The 14,879-nt window shown below is 36.1% G+C and overlaps 8 non-coding genes across 8 annotated transcripts; all 8 read left to right on the top strand.

The window, feature by feature from the left end:
- The first annotated feature begins 3,357 nt into the window (after positions 1 to 3,357).
- Positions 3,358 to 3,431, top strand: TRNAT-UGU (transfer RNA threonine (anticodon UGU)). Its single transcript has one exon. It is a non-coding gene; the product is annotated as a tRNA-Thr (tRNA).
- A 2,217-nt stretch (positions 3,432 to 5,648) lies between these two features.
- TRNAT-UGU (transfer RNA threonine (anticodon UGU)) lies at positions 5,649 to 5,722 on the top strand. Its single transcript has one exon. It is a non-coding gene; the product is annotated as a tRNA-Thr (tRNA).
- Positions 5,723 to 6,450: 728 nt separating this feature from the next.
- On the top strand, positions 6,451 to 6,524 carry TRNAT-UGU (transfer RNA threonine (anticodon UGU)). Its single transcript has one exon. It is a non-coding gene; the product is annotated as a tRNA-Thr (tRNA).
- A 728-nt stretch (positions 6,525 to 7,252) lies between these two features.
- TRNAT-UGU (transfer RNA threonine (anticodon UGU)) lies at positions 7,253 to 7,326 on the top strand. Its single transcript has one exon. It is a non-coding gene; the product is annotated as a tRNA-Thr (tRNA).
- A 1,528-nt stretch (positions 7,327 to 8,854) lies between these two features.
- On the top strand, positions 8,855 to 8,928 carry TRNAT-UGU (transfer RNA threonine (anticodon UGU)). The gene has a single exon. It is a non-coding gene; the product is annotated as a tRNA-Thr (tRNA).
- A 2,624-nt stretch (positions 8,929 to 11,552) lies between these two features.
- Positions 11,553 to 11,626, top strand: TRNAT-UGU (transfer RNA threonine (anticodon UGU)). The gene has a single exon. It is a non-coding gene; the product is annotated as a tRNA-Thr (tRNA).
- A 728-nt stretch (positions 11,627 to 12,354) lies between these two features.
- TRNAT-UGU (transfer RNA threonine (anticodon UGU)) lies at positions 12,355 to 12,428 on the top strand. Its single transcript has one exon. It is a non-coding gene; the product is annotated as a tRNA-Thr (tRNA).
- A 728-nt stretch (positions 12,429 to 13,156) lies between these two features.
- TRNAT-UGU (transfer RNA threonine (anticodon UGU)) lies at positions 13,157 to 13,230 on the top strand. The gene has a single exon. It is a non-coding gene; the product is annotated as a tRNA-Thr (tRNA).
- Positions 13,231 to 14,879: the final 1,649 nt, after the last annotated feature.

Raw genomic sequence — 14,879 nt, 5'->3', positions numbered from 1 at the left:
GTGGTGGAACGGGAGATTCGCATCAGGGATGTGCAGCCGACAAATCTGCGCCAACTGTGTGATGCCATCATGTCAATATGGTCCAAAATCTCTGAGGAATGCTTCCAGCACCTTGTTGAATCTCTGCCATGAAGAATTGAGGCAGTTCTGAAGGCAAAAGGGGGTCCAACCCCTTACTAGCATGGTGTACCTAATAAAGTGGCCAGTGAGTGTATGTTCCTTTTCTAGAGGATACCAGCCTCCTTGATTTTGTTCTATTGGTTCCCTGTTGTAGTGGAATCTCCGTGTATTGGCGTGGAATATTGTATATATAGAAAGTCCCTCTTTACTGCCGCAGACATATATCCCTATAGGATTCAGGAGCATTTTTGAATCTGAACCCTTGCTGCCTCTTTATATTACTTTGACGGGGCAGTTACATATTATTTAATTGTGGATCATCTTTAGATTGCATGGACTATCTGAAGATAGATATCTGTATATTTTTGCCTCACAGTGATTATTTTGGGAGATTAGATACTTGGAACTTGATGGGGTAGTTGTATATTGACGCCTGTTCATATTAAAAGGTATATACATCATATGCTGTTTACATATATTGAGATGGGTAGCTATAGACGCCTGTTCACACTGCTGTGGGCGATGATGCGGTTTTGTATACATATATATATATCAAGCAGAACGCTAATTATCATGATCAATATAACACATTAAATGAGATCGTCAGACATGAGCTCTTAAATGTAGCGATGTGGGTATATACGCCTGGTCTGTGGAACGTTTGCTGCACATATGGGGTTAAAGTGCAGAGATGACAATATGCCTTGGACGCAGTGATCGGTGATTGCTGAGAGACTCTCCGTCTAAAGATATGGGATTGGTGAGTCAGCAGTGACGCTGCATGCAGGCTAGGTACAGAAACCAATCTGAGCCAGGATGACAGGGGAGCTATGGGGAACCCTGTGTGTGAGGACACGTGATTGGTTGGTATGACGGTGCATCAGAGATCTGGTAACCGATTGGGGCAGCAGAAAATGGGTGGTGTTGCAAGAGGCAATGGGATTGGAGTGGGCGGAGCTTAGGCTCTGCGCGGCAGATTATAAGAGTGGAGAACTGTGGAATATCGGTAAGCTATTTGCACCTATATTGGACACGAAATATCGTAGCATCGGGCCTCCTGATGAGCCCTGGAAGGCGAAACGCGTTGAGGCATTCATAAATTGATGGCAGGTGGCGAAAAACGCAGATAAGTACCGCTGTTGCAGCTCTGCGTTTCCCATATATTTTCATTAGTGGGAGACTATTGATGGCATCTTTCAGCTATTTCTACATCGATTTTTGAGCTATGGCTTTCAACTAAGTAACAGATGCCTCTACTTATTTTGTATATAAGAATTAGGCATGATCTGAACTGAGATACCCCACTGGGCTGCCTTGAAGTTTGTCTGTATCTTTTTGTGGGACTTCAATATGCCACTCCATGCCATGTGTGTTCTATTTTGTTTTTAACCTCTTTTCTTGGGACACAGGGTCCTCTATAGAGCAGGTCTGATCTCTGTCTAGAACGAGGGGTTCCCTTATATTGGGTAGAAAGGACCACTAGTGGCTGTAGGGTTTGTCAGGGCCCCCAGGGATAGCCATCGTGAGCGGGGGCGCCACAACGTCCCCCCCTTAGGGTGCCAACCTCCGCAGCCAGGCAGGGTACAGCATAGGTAACCAATAGGGACTCGTAGGGGTTACCCTAGTGTGGGTTAATTTTTGAACACCTATTTTTCATCATTTTTCAATTACTGTCACATTTTTCTGGTGTGTACCACATCTGTGGTTTTTAAACAATAAAGTATTGTTTTAGGGATTTATATATGAGTTTGTGTTTTACCTGTGTGCAAACTCAAATTTGCCATTGTTCCAGCGATACTGATAGTGCAATTGTGAGATTAAGTATCTCATATAAATGCTGAAAAGGAAGTAAGGTTGCTTCAAGCTTGACAACTTAACCAATGGATTTTATTTTGAAATGCCTCCACTTTCCGCACCTGACTCTCTAAGCAGTCTTTCCAATATATCACATCTTTTTGTGATGTAGACAAGTTGGTCAAAGAGCCTGTTTAGTAAACAGAAAATCTTGATTTCAAATGTCAGCAGTGCTTTCCTTTCTTCATGTCAGTTTGGGGCTGTTAGCCGAAAAAGAGGACTTTCACTTTTGTTTGACATCAAACATGTCTTTCCCAAAGCACTAATAAAGTGTAATTGAGAGAAAAAAACTTTCTGCTTTTGAAATGCTCTAAAAGGAATTAGATGAAATAAGTTTCTTTAGAGAATATAGGATGGCTTCAAGCATTACAAATTAAAACCAGTGGAATTTGAGTAAAAAAAAAAAATTTTGCTTTTGAAATGCTCTAAAAGGAATCAGATGAAATAACTTTCTTTAGAGAATATAGGATGGGCTCAAGCATTACAAATTAAAACCAGTGGAATTACACATTAGATGCTACAAATTTTCATAGCAGTTTTCAGAAAAAGCAGAATAATAAATATTCACCTACGGAACATGTGGTGCTGTGGCTTAGTTGGTTAAAGCGACTGTCTTGTAAACAGGAGATCCTGAGTTCAACTCTCAGCAGTACCTTGTTTTCATCTTCTCAAGAATAAGCTTCCTATCTTAAAGCAGTTGTGTTTTACCTGTGTGCAAACTCAAATTTGCCATTGTTCCAGCCCTACTGATAGTGCAATTGTGAGATTAAGAATCTCATCTAAATGCTGAAAAGGAAGTAAGATTGCTTCAAGCTTGACAACTTAACCAATGGATTTTATTTTGAAATGCCTCCACTTTCCGCACCTGACTCTCTAAGCAGTCTTTCCAATATATCACATCTTTATGTGATGTAGACAAGTTGGTCAAAGAGCCTGTTTAGTAAACAGAAAATCTTGATTTCAAATGTCAGCAGTGCTTTCCTTTCTTCATGTCAGTTTGGGGCTGTTAGCCGAAAAAGAGGACTTTCACTTTTGTTTGACATCAAACATGTCTTTCCCAAAGCACTAATAAAGTGTAATTGAGAGAAAAAAACTTTCTGCTTTTGAAATGCTCTAAAAGGAATTAGATGAAATAAGTTTCTTTAGAGAATATAGGATGGCTTCAAGCATTACAAATTAAAACCAGTGGAATTTGAGTAAAAAAAAAAATTTTGCTTTTGAAATGCTCTAAAAGGAATCAGATGAAATAACTTTCTTTAGAGAATATAGGATGGGCTCAACCATTACAAATTAAAACTAGTGGAATTACACATTAGATGCTACAAATTTTCATAGCAGTTTTCGGAAAAAGCAGAATAATAAATATTCACCTATGGAACATGTGGTGCTGTGGCTTAGTTGGTTAAAGCGCCTGTCTTGTAAACAGGAGATCCTGAGTTCAACTCTCAGCAGTACCTTGTTTTCGTCTTCTCAAGAATAAGCTTCCTATCTTAAAGCATCTTTTTTTTACCTGTGTGCAAACTCAAATTTGCCATTGTTCCAGCCCTACTGATAGTGCAATTGTGAGATTAAGAATCTCATCTAAATGCTGAAATGGAAGTAAGATTGCTTCAAGCTTGACAACTTAACCAATGCATTTTATTTTGAAATGCCTCCACTTTCCGCACCTGACTCTCTAAGCAGTCTTTCCAATATATCACATCTTTTTGTGATGTAGACAAGTTGGTCAAAGAGCCTGTTTAGTAAACAGAAAATCTTGATTTCAAATGTCAGCAGTGCTTTCCTTTCTTCATGTCAGTTTGGGGCTGTTAGCCGAAAAAGAGGACTTTCACTTTTGTTTGACATCAAACATGTCTTTCCCAAAGCACTAATAAAGTGTAATTGAGAGAAAAAAACTTTCTGCTTTTGAAATGCTCTAAAAGGAATTAGATGAAATAAGTTTCTTTAGAGAATATAGGATGGCTTCAAGCATTACAAATTAAAACCAGTGGAATTTGAGTAAAAAAAAAATTTTGCTTTTGAAATGCTCTAAAAGGAATCAGATGAAATAACTTTCTTTAGAGAATATAGGATGGGCTCAACCATTACAAATTAAAACTAGTGGAATTACACATTAGATGCTACAAATTTTCATAGCAGTTTTCGGAAAAAGCAGAATAATAAATATTCACCTACGGAAAATGTGGTGCTGTGGCTTAGTTGGTTAAAGTCCCTGTCTTGTAAACAGGAGATCCTGAGTTCAACTCTCAGCAGTACCTTGTTTTCATCTTCTCAAGAATAAGCTTCCTATCTTAAAGCAGGTGTGTTTTACCTGTGTGCAAACTCAAATTTGCCATTGTTCCAGCCGTACTCATAGTGCAATTGTGAGATTAAGAATCTCATCTAAATGCTGAAAAGGAAGTAAGATTGCTTCAAGCTTGACAACTTAACCAATGGATTTTATTTTGAAATGCCTCCACTTTCCGCACCTGACTCTCTAAGCAGTCTTTCCAATATATCACATCTTTTTGTGATGTAGACAAGTTGGTCAAAGAGCCTGTTTAGTAAACAGAAAATCTTGATTTCGAATGTCAGCAGTGCTTTCCTTTCTTCATGTCAGTTTGGGGCTGTTAGCCGAAAAAGAGGACTTTCACTTTTGTTTGACATCAAACATGTCTTTCCCAAAGCACTAATAAAGTGTAATTGAGAGAAAAAAACTTTCTGCTTTTGAAATGCTCTAAAAGGAATTAGATGAAATAAGTTTCTTTAGAGAATATAGGATGGCTTCAAGCATTACAAATTAAAACCAGTGGAATTTGAGTAAAAAAAAAAATTTTGCTTTTGAAATGCTCTAAAAGGAATCAGATGAAATAACTTTCTTTAGAGAATATAGGATGGGCTCAAGCATTACAAATTAAAACCAGTGGAATTACACATTAGATGCTACAAATTTTCATAGCAGTTTTTGGAAAAAGCAGAATAATAAATATTCACCAACTGAACATGTGGTGCTGTGGCTTAGTTGTTTAAAGCACCTGTCTTGTAAACAGGAGATCCTGAGTTCAACTCTCAGCAGTACCTTGTTTTCATGTTCTCAAGAATAAGCTTCCTATCTTAAAGCAGGTGTGTTTTACCTGTGTGCAAACTCAAATTTGCCATTGTTCCAGCCCTACTGATAGTGCAATTGTGAGATTAAGAATCTCATCTAAATGCTGAAAAGGAAGTAAGATTGCTTCAAGCTTGACAACTTAACCAATGGATTTTATTTTGAAATACCTCCACTTTCCACACCTGACTCTCTAAGCAGTCTTTCCAATATATCACATCTTTTTGTGATGTAGACAAGTTGGTCAAAGAGCCTGTTTAGTAAACAGAATATCTTGATTTCGAATGTCAGCAGTGCTTTCATTTCTTCATATCAGTTTGGGGCTGTTAGCCGAAAAAGAGGACTTTCACTTTTGTTTGACATCAAACATGTCTTTCCCAAAGCACTAATAAAGTGTAATTGAGAGAAAAAAACTTTCTGCTTTTGAAATGCTCTAAAAGGAATCAGATGAAATAACTTTCTTTAGATAATATAGGATGGGCTCAAGCATTACAAATTAAAACCAGTGGAATTACACATTAGACGTTACAAATTTTCATAGCAGTTTTCGGAAAAAGCAGAATAATAAATATTCACCTATGGAACATGTGGTGCTGTGGCTTAGTTGGTTAAAGCGCCTGTCTTGTAAACAGGAGATCCTGAGTTCAACTCTCAGCAGTACCTTGTTTTCATCTTCTCAAGAATAAGCTTCCTATCTTAAAGCAGGTGTGTTTTACCTGTGTGCAAACTCAAATTTGCCATTGTTCCAGCCCTACTGATAGTGCAATTGTGAGATTAAGAATCTCATCTAAATGCTGAAAAGGAAGTAAGATTGCTTCAAGCTTGACAACTTAACCAATGGATTTTATTTTGAAATGCCTCCACTTTCCGCACCTGACTCTCTAAGCAGTCTTTCCAATATATCACATCTTTATGTGATGTAGACAAGTTGGTCAAAGAGCCTGTTTAGTAAACAGAAAATCTTGATTTCGAATGTCAGCAGTGCTTTCCTTTCTTCATGTCAGTTTGGGGCTGTTAGCCGAAAAAGAGGACTTTCACTTTTGTTTGACATCAAACATGTCTTTCCCAAAGCACTAATAAAGTGTAATTGAGAGAAAAAAACTTTCTGCTTTTGAAATGCTCTAAAAGGAATTAGATGAAATAAGTTTCTTTAGAGAATATAGGATGGCTTCAAGCATTACAAATTAAAACCAGTGGAATTTGAGTAAAAAAAAAAATTTTGCTTTTGAAATGCTCTAAAAGGAATCAGATGACATAACTTTCTTTAGAGAATATAGGATGGGCTCAAGCATTACAAATTAAAACCAGTGGAATTACACATTAGATGCTACAAATTTTCATAGCAGTTTTCGGAAAAAGCAGAATAATAAATATTCACCTATGGAACATGTGGTGCTGTGGCTTAGTTGGTTAAAGCGCCTGTCTTGTAAACAGGAGATCCTGAGTTCAACTCTCAGCAGTACCTTGTTTTCATCTTCTCAAGAATAAGCTTCCTATCTTAAAGCAGGTGTGTTTTACCTGTGTGCAAACTCAAATTTGCCATTGTTCCAGCCCTACTGATAGTGCAATTGTGAGATTAAGAATCTCATCTAAATGCTGAAAAGGAAGTAAGATTGCTTCAAGCTTGACAACTTAACCAATGGATTTTATTTTGAAATGCCTCCACTTTCCGCACCTGACTCTCTAAGCAGTCTTTCCAATATATCACATCTTTTTGTGATGTAGACAAGTTGGTCAAAGAGCCTGTTTAGTAAACAGAAAATCTTGATTTCGAATGTCAGCAGTGCTTTCCTTTCTTCATGTCAGTTTGGGGCTGTTAGCCGAAAAAGAGGACTTTCACTTTTGTTTGACATCAAACATGTCTTTCCCAAAGCACTAATAAAGTGTAATTGAGAGAAAAAAACTTTATGCTTTTGAAATGCTCTAAAAGGAATTAGATTAAATAAGTTTCTTTAGAGAATATAGGATGGCTTCAAGCATTACAAATTAAAACCAGTGGAATTTGAGTAAAAAAAAAAATTTTGCTTTTGAAATGCTCTAAAAGGAATCAGATGACATAACTTTCTTTAGAGAATATAGGATGGGCTCAAGCATTACAAATTAAAACCAGTGGAATTACACATTAGATGCTACAAATTTTCATAGCAGTTTTCGGAAAAAGCAGAATAATAAATATTCACCTATGGAACATGTGGTGCTGTGGCTTAGTTGGTTAAAGCGCCTGTCTTGTAAACAGGAGATCCTGAGTTCAACTCTCAGCAGTACCTTGTTTTCATCTTCTCAAGAATAAGCTTCCTATCTTAAAGCAGGTGTGTTTTACCTGTGTGCAAACTCAAATTTGCCATTGTTCCAGCCCTACTGATAGTGCAATTGTGAGATTAAGAATCTCATCTAAATGCTGAAAAGGAAGTAAGATTGCTTCAAGCTTGACAACTTAACCAATGGATTTTATTTTGAAATGCCTCCACTTTCCGCACCTGACTCTCTAAGCAGTCTTTCCAATATATCACATCTTTTTGTGATGTAGACAAGTTGGTCAAAGAGCCTGTTTAGTAAACAGAAAATCTTGATTTCGAATGTCAGCAGTGCTTTCCTTTCTTCATGTCAGTTTGGGGCTGTTAGCCGAAAAAGAGGACTTTCACTTTTGTTTGACATCAAACATGTCTTTCCCAAAGCACTAATAAAGTGTAATTGAGAGAAAAAAACTTTCTGCTTTTGAAATGCTCTAAAAGGAATTAGATTAAATAAGTTTCTTTAGAGAATATAGGATGGCTTCAAGCATTACAAATTAAAACCAGTGGAATTTGAGTAAAAAAAAAAATTTTGCTTTTGAAATACTCTAAAAGGAATCAGATGACATAACTTTCTTTAGAGAATATAGGATGGGCTCAAGCATTACAAATTAAAACCAGTGGAATTACACATTAGATGCTACAAATTTTCATAGCAGTTTTCGGAAAAAGCAGAATAATAAATATTCACCTATGGAACATGTGGTGCTGTGGCTTAGTTGGTTAAAGCGCCTGTCTTGTAAACTGGAGATCCTGAGTTCAACTCTCAGCAGTACCTTGTTTTTGTCTTCTCAAGAATAAGCTTCCTATCTTAAAGCAGGTGTTTTACCTGTGTGCAAACTCAAATTTGCCATTGTTCCAGCCCTACTGATAGTGCAATTGTGAGATTAAGAATCTCATCTAAATGCTGAAAAGGAAGTAAGATTGCTTCAAGCTTGACAACTTAACCAATGGATTTTATTTTGAAATGCCTCCACTTTCCGCACCTGACTCTCTAAGCAGTCTTTCCAATATATCACATCTTTTTGTGATGTAGACAAGTTGGTCAAAGAGCCTGTTTAGTAAACAGAAAATCTTGATTTCGAATGTCAGCAGTGCTTTCCTTTCTTCATGTCAGTTTGGGGCTGTTAGCCGAAAAAGAGGACTTTCACTTTTGTTTGACATCAAACATGTCTTTCCCAAAGCACTAATAAAGTGTAATTGAGAGAAAAAAACTTTCTGCTTTTGAAATGCTCTAAAAGGAATTAGATTAAATAAGTTTCTTTAGAGAATATAGGATGGCTTCAAGCATTACAAATTAAAACCAGTGGAATTTGAGTAAAAAAAAAAATTTTGCTTTTGAAATGCTCTAAAAGGAATCAGATGACATAACTTTCTTTAGAGAATATAGGATGGGCTCAAGCATTACAAATTAAAACCAGTGGAATTACACATTAGATGCTACAAATTTTCATAGCAGTTTTCGGAAAAAGCAGAATAATAAATATTCACCTATGGAACATGTGGTGCTGTGGCTTAGTTGGTTAAAGCGCCTGTCTTGTAAACAGGAGATCCTGAGTTCAACTCTCAGCAGTACCTTGTTTTCATCTTCTCAAGAATAAGCTTCCTATCTTAAAGCAGGTGTGTTTTACCTGTGTGCAAACTCAAATTTGCCATTGTTCCAGCCCTACTGATAGTGCAATTGTGAGATTAAGAATCTCATCTAAATGCTGAAAAGGAAGTAAGATTGCTTCAAGCTTGACAACTTAACCAATGGATTTTATTTTGAAATGCCTCCACTTTCTGCACCTGACTCTCTAAGCAGTCTTTCCAATATATCACATCTTTTTGTGATGTAGACAAGTTGGTCAAAGAGCCTGTTTAGTAAACAGAAAATCTTGATTTCGAATGTCAGCAGTGCTTTCCTTTCTTCATGTCAGTTTGGGGCTGTTAGCCGAAAAAGAGGACTTTCACTTTTGTTTGACATCAAACATGTCTTTCCCAAAGCACTAATAAAGTGTAATTGAGAGAAAAAAACTTTCTGCTTTTGAAATGCTCTAAAAGGAATTAGATTAAATAAGTTTCTTTAGAGAATATAGGATGGCTTCAAGCATTACAAATTAAAACCAGTGGAATTTGAGTAAAAAAAAAAATTTTGCTTTTGAAATGCTCTAAAAGGAATCAGATGACATAACTTTCTTTAGAGAATATAGGATGGGCTCAAGCATTACAAATTAAAACCAGTGGAATTACACATTAGATGCTACAAATTTTCATAGCAGTTTTCAGAAAAAGCAGAATAATAAATATTCACCTATGGAACATGTGGTGCTGTGGCTTAGTTGGTTAAAGCGCCTGTTTTGTAAACTGGAGATCCTGAGTTCAACTCTCAGCAGTACATTGTTTTTGTCTTCTCAAGAATAAGCTTCCTATCTTAAAGCAGGTGTTTTACCTGTGTGCAAACTCAAATTTGCCATTGTTCCAGCCCTACTGATAGTGCAATTGTGAGATTAAGAATCTCATCTAATTGCTGAAAAGGAAGTAAGATTGCTTCAAGCTTGACAACTTAACCAACTTAACCAATATGCTACATCTTCTCAAGAATAAGCTTCCTATCTTAAAGCAGGTGTGTTTTACCTGTGTGCAAACTCAAATTTGCCATTGTTCCAGCCCTACTGAGAGTGCAATTGTGAGATTAAGAATCTCATCTAAATGCTGAAAAGGAAGTAAGATTGCTTCAAGCTTGACAACCAATCGATTTTATTTTGAAATGCCTCCACTTTCCGCACCTGACTCTCTAAGCAGTCTTTCCAATATATCACATCTTTTTGTGATGTAGACAAGTTGGTCAAAGAGCCTGTTTAGTAAACAGAAAATCTTGATTTCGAATGTCAGCAGTGCTTTCCTTTCTTCATGTCAGTTTGGGGCTGTTAGCCGAAAAAGAGGACTTTCACTTTTGTTTGACATCAAACATGTCTTTCCCAAAGCACTAATAAAGTGTAATTGAGAGAAAAAAAACTTTCTGCTTTTGAAATGCTCTAAAAGGAATTAGATGAAATAAGTTTCTTTAGAGAATATAGGATGGCTTCAAGCATTACAAATTAAAACCAGTGGAATTTGAGTAAAAAAAAAAATTTTGCTTATGAAATGCTCTAAAAGGAATTAGATTAAATAAGTTTCTTTAGAGAATATAGGATGGCTTCAATCATTACAAATTAAAACCAGTGGAATTTGAGTAAAAAAAAAAATTTTGCTTTTGAAATGCTCTAAAATGAATCAGATGAAATAACTTTCTTTAGAGAATATAGGATGGGCTCAAGCATTACAAATTAAAACCAGTGGAAATACACATTAGATGCTACAAATTTTCATAGCAGTTTTTGGAAAAAGCAGAATAATAAATATTCACCAACGGAACATGTGGTGCTGTGGCTTAGTTGGTTAAAGCGCCTGTCTTGTAAACAGGAGATCCTGAGTTCAACTCAGCAGTACCTTGTTTTCATCTTCTCAAGAATAAGCTTCCTATCTTAAAGCAGCTGTGTTTTACCTGTGTGCAAACTCAAATTTGCCATTGTTCCAGCCCTACTGATAGTGCAATTGTGAGATTAAGAATCTCATCTAAATGCTGAAAAGGAAGTAAGATTGCTTCAAGCTTGACAACTTAACCAATGGATTTTATTTTGAAATGCCTCCACTTTCCGCACCTGACTCTCTAAGCAGTCTTTCCAATATATCACATCTTTTTGTGATGTAGACAAGTTGGTCAAAGAGCCTGTTTAGTAAACAGAAAATCTTGATTTCAAATGTCAGCAGTGCTTTCCTTTCTTCATGTCAGTTTGGGGCTGTTAGCCGAAAAAGAGGACTTTCACTTTTGTTTGACATCAAACATGTCTTTCCCAAAGCACTAATAAAGTGTAATTGAGAGAAAAAAACTTTCTGCTTTTGAAATGCTCTAAAAGGAATTAGATGAAATAAGTTTCTTTAGAGAATATAGGATGGCTTCAAGCATTACAAATTAAAACCAGTGGAATTTGAGTAAAAAAAAAAAATTTTGCTTTTGAAATGCTCTAAAAGGAATCAGATGAAATAACTTTCTTTAGAGAATATAGGATGGGCTCAAGCATTACAAATTAAAACCAGTGGAATTACACATTAGATGCTACAAATTTTCATAGCAGTTTTCAGAAAAAGCAGAATAATAAATATTCACCTACGGAACATGTGGTGCTGTGGCTTAGTTGGTTAAAGCGCCTGTCTTGTAAACAGGAGATCCTGAGTTCAACTCTCAGCAGTACCTTGTTTTCATCTTCTCAAGAATAAGCTTCCTATCTTAAAGCAGGTGTGTTTTACCTGTGTGCAAACTCAAATTTGCCATTGTTCCAGCGATACTGATAGTGCAATTGTGAGATTAAGAATCTCATCTAAATGCTGAAAAGGAAGTAAGATTGCTTCAAGCTTGACAACTTAACCAATGGATTTTATTTTAAAATGCCTCCACTTTCCGCACCTGACTCTCTAAGCAGTCTTTCCAATATATCACATCTTTTTGTGATGTAGACAAGTTGGTCAAAGAGCCTGTTTAGTAAACAGAAAATCTTGATTTCAAATGTCAGCAGTGCTTTCCTTTCTTCATGTCAGTTTGGGGCTGTTAGCCGAAAAAGAGGACTTTCACTTTTGTTTGACATCAAACATGTCTTTCCCAAAGCACTAATAAAGTGTAATTGAGAGAAAAAAACTTTCTGCTTTTGAAATGCTCTAAAAGGAATTAGATAAAATAAGTTTCTTTAGAGAATATAGGATGGCTTCAAGCATTACAAATTAAAACCAGTGGAATTTGAGTAAAAAAAAAAATTTTGCTTTTGAAATGCTCTAAAAGGAATCAGATGAAATAACTTTCTTTAGAGAATATAGGATGGGCTCAAGCATTACAAATTAAAACCAGTGGAATTACACATTAGATGCTACAAATTTTCATAGCAGTTTTCGGAAAAAGCAGAATTATAAATATTCACCTACGGAACATGTGGTGCTGTGGCTTAGTTGGTTAAAGCGCCTGTCTTGTAAACAGGAGATCCTGAGTTCAACTCTCAGCAGTACCTTCTTTTCATCTTCTCAAGAATAAGCTTCCTATCTTAAAGCAGGTGTGTTTTACCTGTGTGCAAACTCAAATTTGCCATTGTTCCAGCCTTACTGATAGTGCAATTGTGAGATTAAGAATCTCATCTAAATGCTGAAAAGGAAGTAAGATTGCTTCAAGCTTGACAACTTAACCAATGGATTTTATTTTGAAATGCCTCCACTTTCCGCACCTGACTCTCTAAGCAGTCTTTCCAATATATCACATCTTTTTGTGATGTAGACAAGTTGGTCAAAGAGCCTGTTTAGTAAACAGAAAATCTTGATTTCAAATGTCAGCAGTGCTTTCCTTTCTTCATGTCAGTTTGGGGCTGTTAGCCGAAAAAGAGGACTTTCACTTTTGTTTGACATCAAACATGTCTTTCCCAAAGCACTAATAAAGTGTAATTGAGAGAAAAAAACTTTCTGCTTTTGAAATGCTCTAAAAGGAATTAGATAAAATAAGTTTCTTTAGAGAATATAGGATGGCTTCAAGCATTACAAATTAAAACCAGTGGAATTTGAGTAAAAAAAAAAATTTTGCTTTTGAAATGCTCTAAAAGGAATCAGATGAAATAACTTTCTTTAGAGAATATAGGATGGGCTCAAGCATTACAAATTAAAACCAGTGGAATTACACATTAGATGCTACAAATTTTCATAGCAGTTTTCGGAAAAAGCAGAATTATAAATATTCGCCTACGGAACATGTGGTGCTGTGGCTTAGTTGGTTAAAGCGCCTGTCTTGTAAACAGGAGATCCTGAGTTCAACTCTCAGCAGTACCTTCTTTTCATCTTCTCAAGAATAAGCTTCCTATCTTAAAGCAGGTGTGTTTTACCTGTGTGCAAACTCAAATTTGCCATTGTTCCAGCCCTACTGATAGTGCAATTGTGAGATTAAGAATCTCATCTAAATGCTGAAAAGGAAGTAAGATTGCTTCAAGCTTGACAACTTAACCAATGGATTTTATTTTGAAATGCCTCCACTTTCCGCACCTGACTCTCTAAGCAGTCTTTCCAATATATCACATCTTTTTGTGATGTAGACAAGTTGGTCAAAGAGCCTGTTTAGTAAACAGAAAATCTTGATTTCAAATGTCAGCAGTGCTTTCCTTTCTTCATGTCAGTTTGGGGCTGTTAGCCGAAAAAGAGGACTTTCACTTTTTTTTGACATCAAACATGTCTTTCCCAAAGCACTAATAAAGTGTAATTGAGAGAAAAAAACTTTCTGCTTTTGAAATGCTCTAAAAGGAATTAGATGAAATAAGTTTCTTTAGAGAATATAGGATGGCTTCAAGCATTACAAATTAAAACCAGTGGAATTTGAGTAAAAAAAAAATTTTGCTTTTGAAATGCTCTAAAAGGAATCAGATGAAATAACTTTCTTTAGAGAATATAGGATGGGCTCAACCATTACAAATTAAAACTAGTGGAATTACACATTAGATGCTACAAATTTTCATAGCAGTTTTCGGAAAAAGCAGAATAATAAATATTCACCTACGGAACATGTGGTGCTGTGGCTTAGTTGGTTAAAGTCCCTGTCTTGTAAACAGGAGATCCTGAGTTCAACTCTCAGCAGTACCTTGTTTTCATCTTCTCAAGAATAAGCTTCCTATCTTAAAGCAGGTGTGTTTTACCTGTGTGCAAACTCAAATTTGCCATTGTTCCAGCCCTACTCATAGTGCAATTGTGAGATTAAGAATCTCATCTAAATGCTGAAAAGGAAGTAAGATTGCTTCAAGCTTGACAACTTAACCAATGGATTTTATTTTGAAATGCCTCCACTTTCCGCACCTGACTCTCTAAGCAGTCTTTCCAATATATCACATCTTTTTGTGATGTAGACAAGTTGGTCAAAGAGCCTGTTTAGTAAACAGAAAATCTTGATTTCGAATGTCAGCAGTGCTTTCCTTTCTTCATGTCAGTTTGGGGCTGTTAGCCGAAAAAGAGGACTTTCACTTTTGTTTGACATCAAACATGTCTTTCCCAAAGCACTAATAAAGTGTAATTGAGAGAAAAAAACTTTCTGCTTTTGAAATGCTCTAAAAGGAATTAGATGAAATAAGTTTCTTTAGAGAATATAGGATGGCTTCAAGCATTACAAATTAAAACCAGTGGAATTTGAGTAAAAAAAAAAATTTTGCTTTTGAAATGCTCTAAAAGGAATCAGATGAAATAACTTTCTTTAGAGAATATAGGATGGGCTCAAGCATTACAAATTAAAACCAGTGGAATTACACATTAGATGCTACAAATTTTCATAGCAGTTTTTGGAAAAAGCAGAATAATAAATATTCACCAACTGAACATGTGGTGCTGTGGCTTAGTTGTTTAAAGCGCCTGTCTTGTAAACAGGAGATCCTGAGTTCAACTCTCAGCAGTACCTTGTTTTCATGTTCTCAAGAATAAGCTTCCTATCTTAAAGCAGGTGT

The sequence above is a fragment of the Dendrobates tinctorius genome, unplaced genomic scaffold, assembly GCF_039654945.1.
Source record: "Dendrobates tinctorius isolate UK_male_01 unplaced genomic scaffold, ASM3965494v1 ptg000254l, whole genome shotgun sequence".
Taxonomy (NCBI): domain Eukaryota; kingdom Metazoa; phylum Chordata; class Amphibia; order Anura; family Dendrobatidae; genus Dendrobates; species Dendrobates tinctorius.
This window is presented reverse-complemented; position numbering and strand designations above follow the sequence as displayed.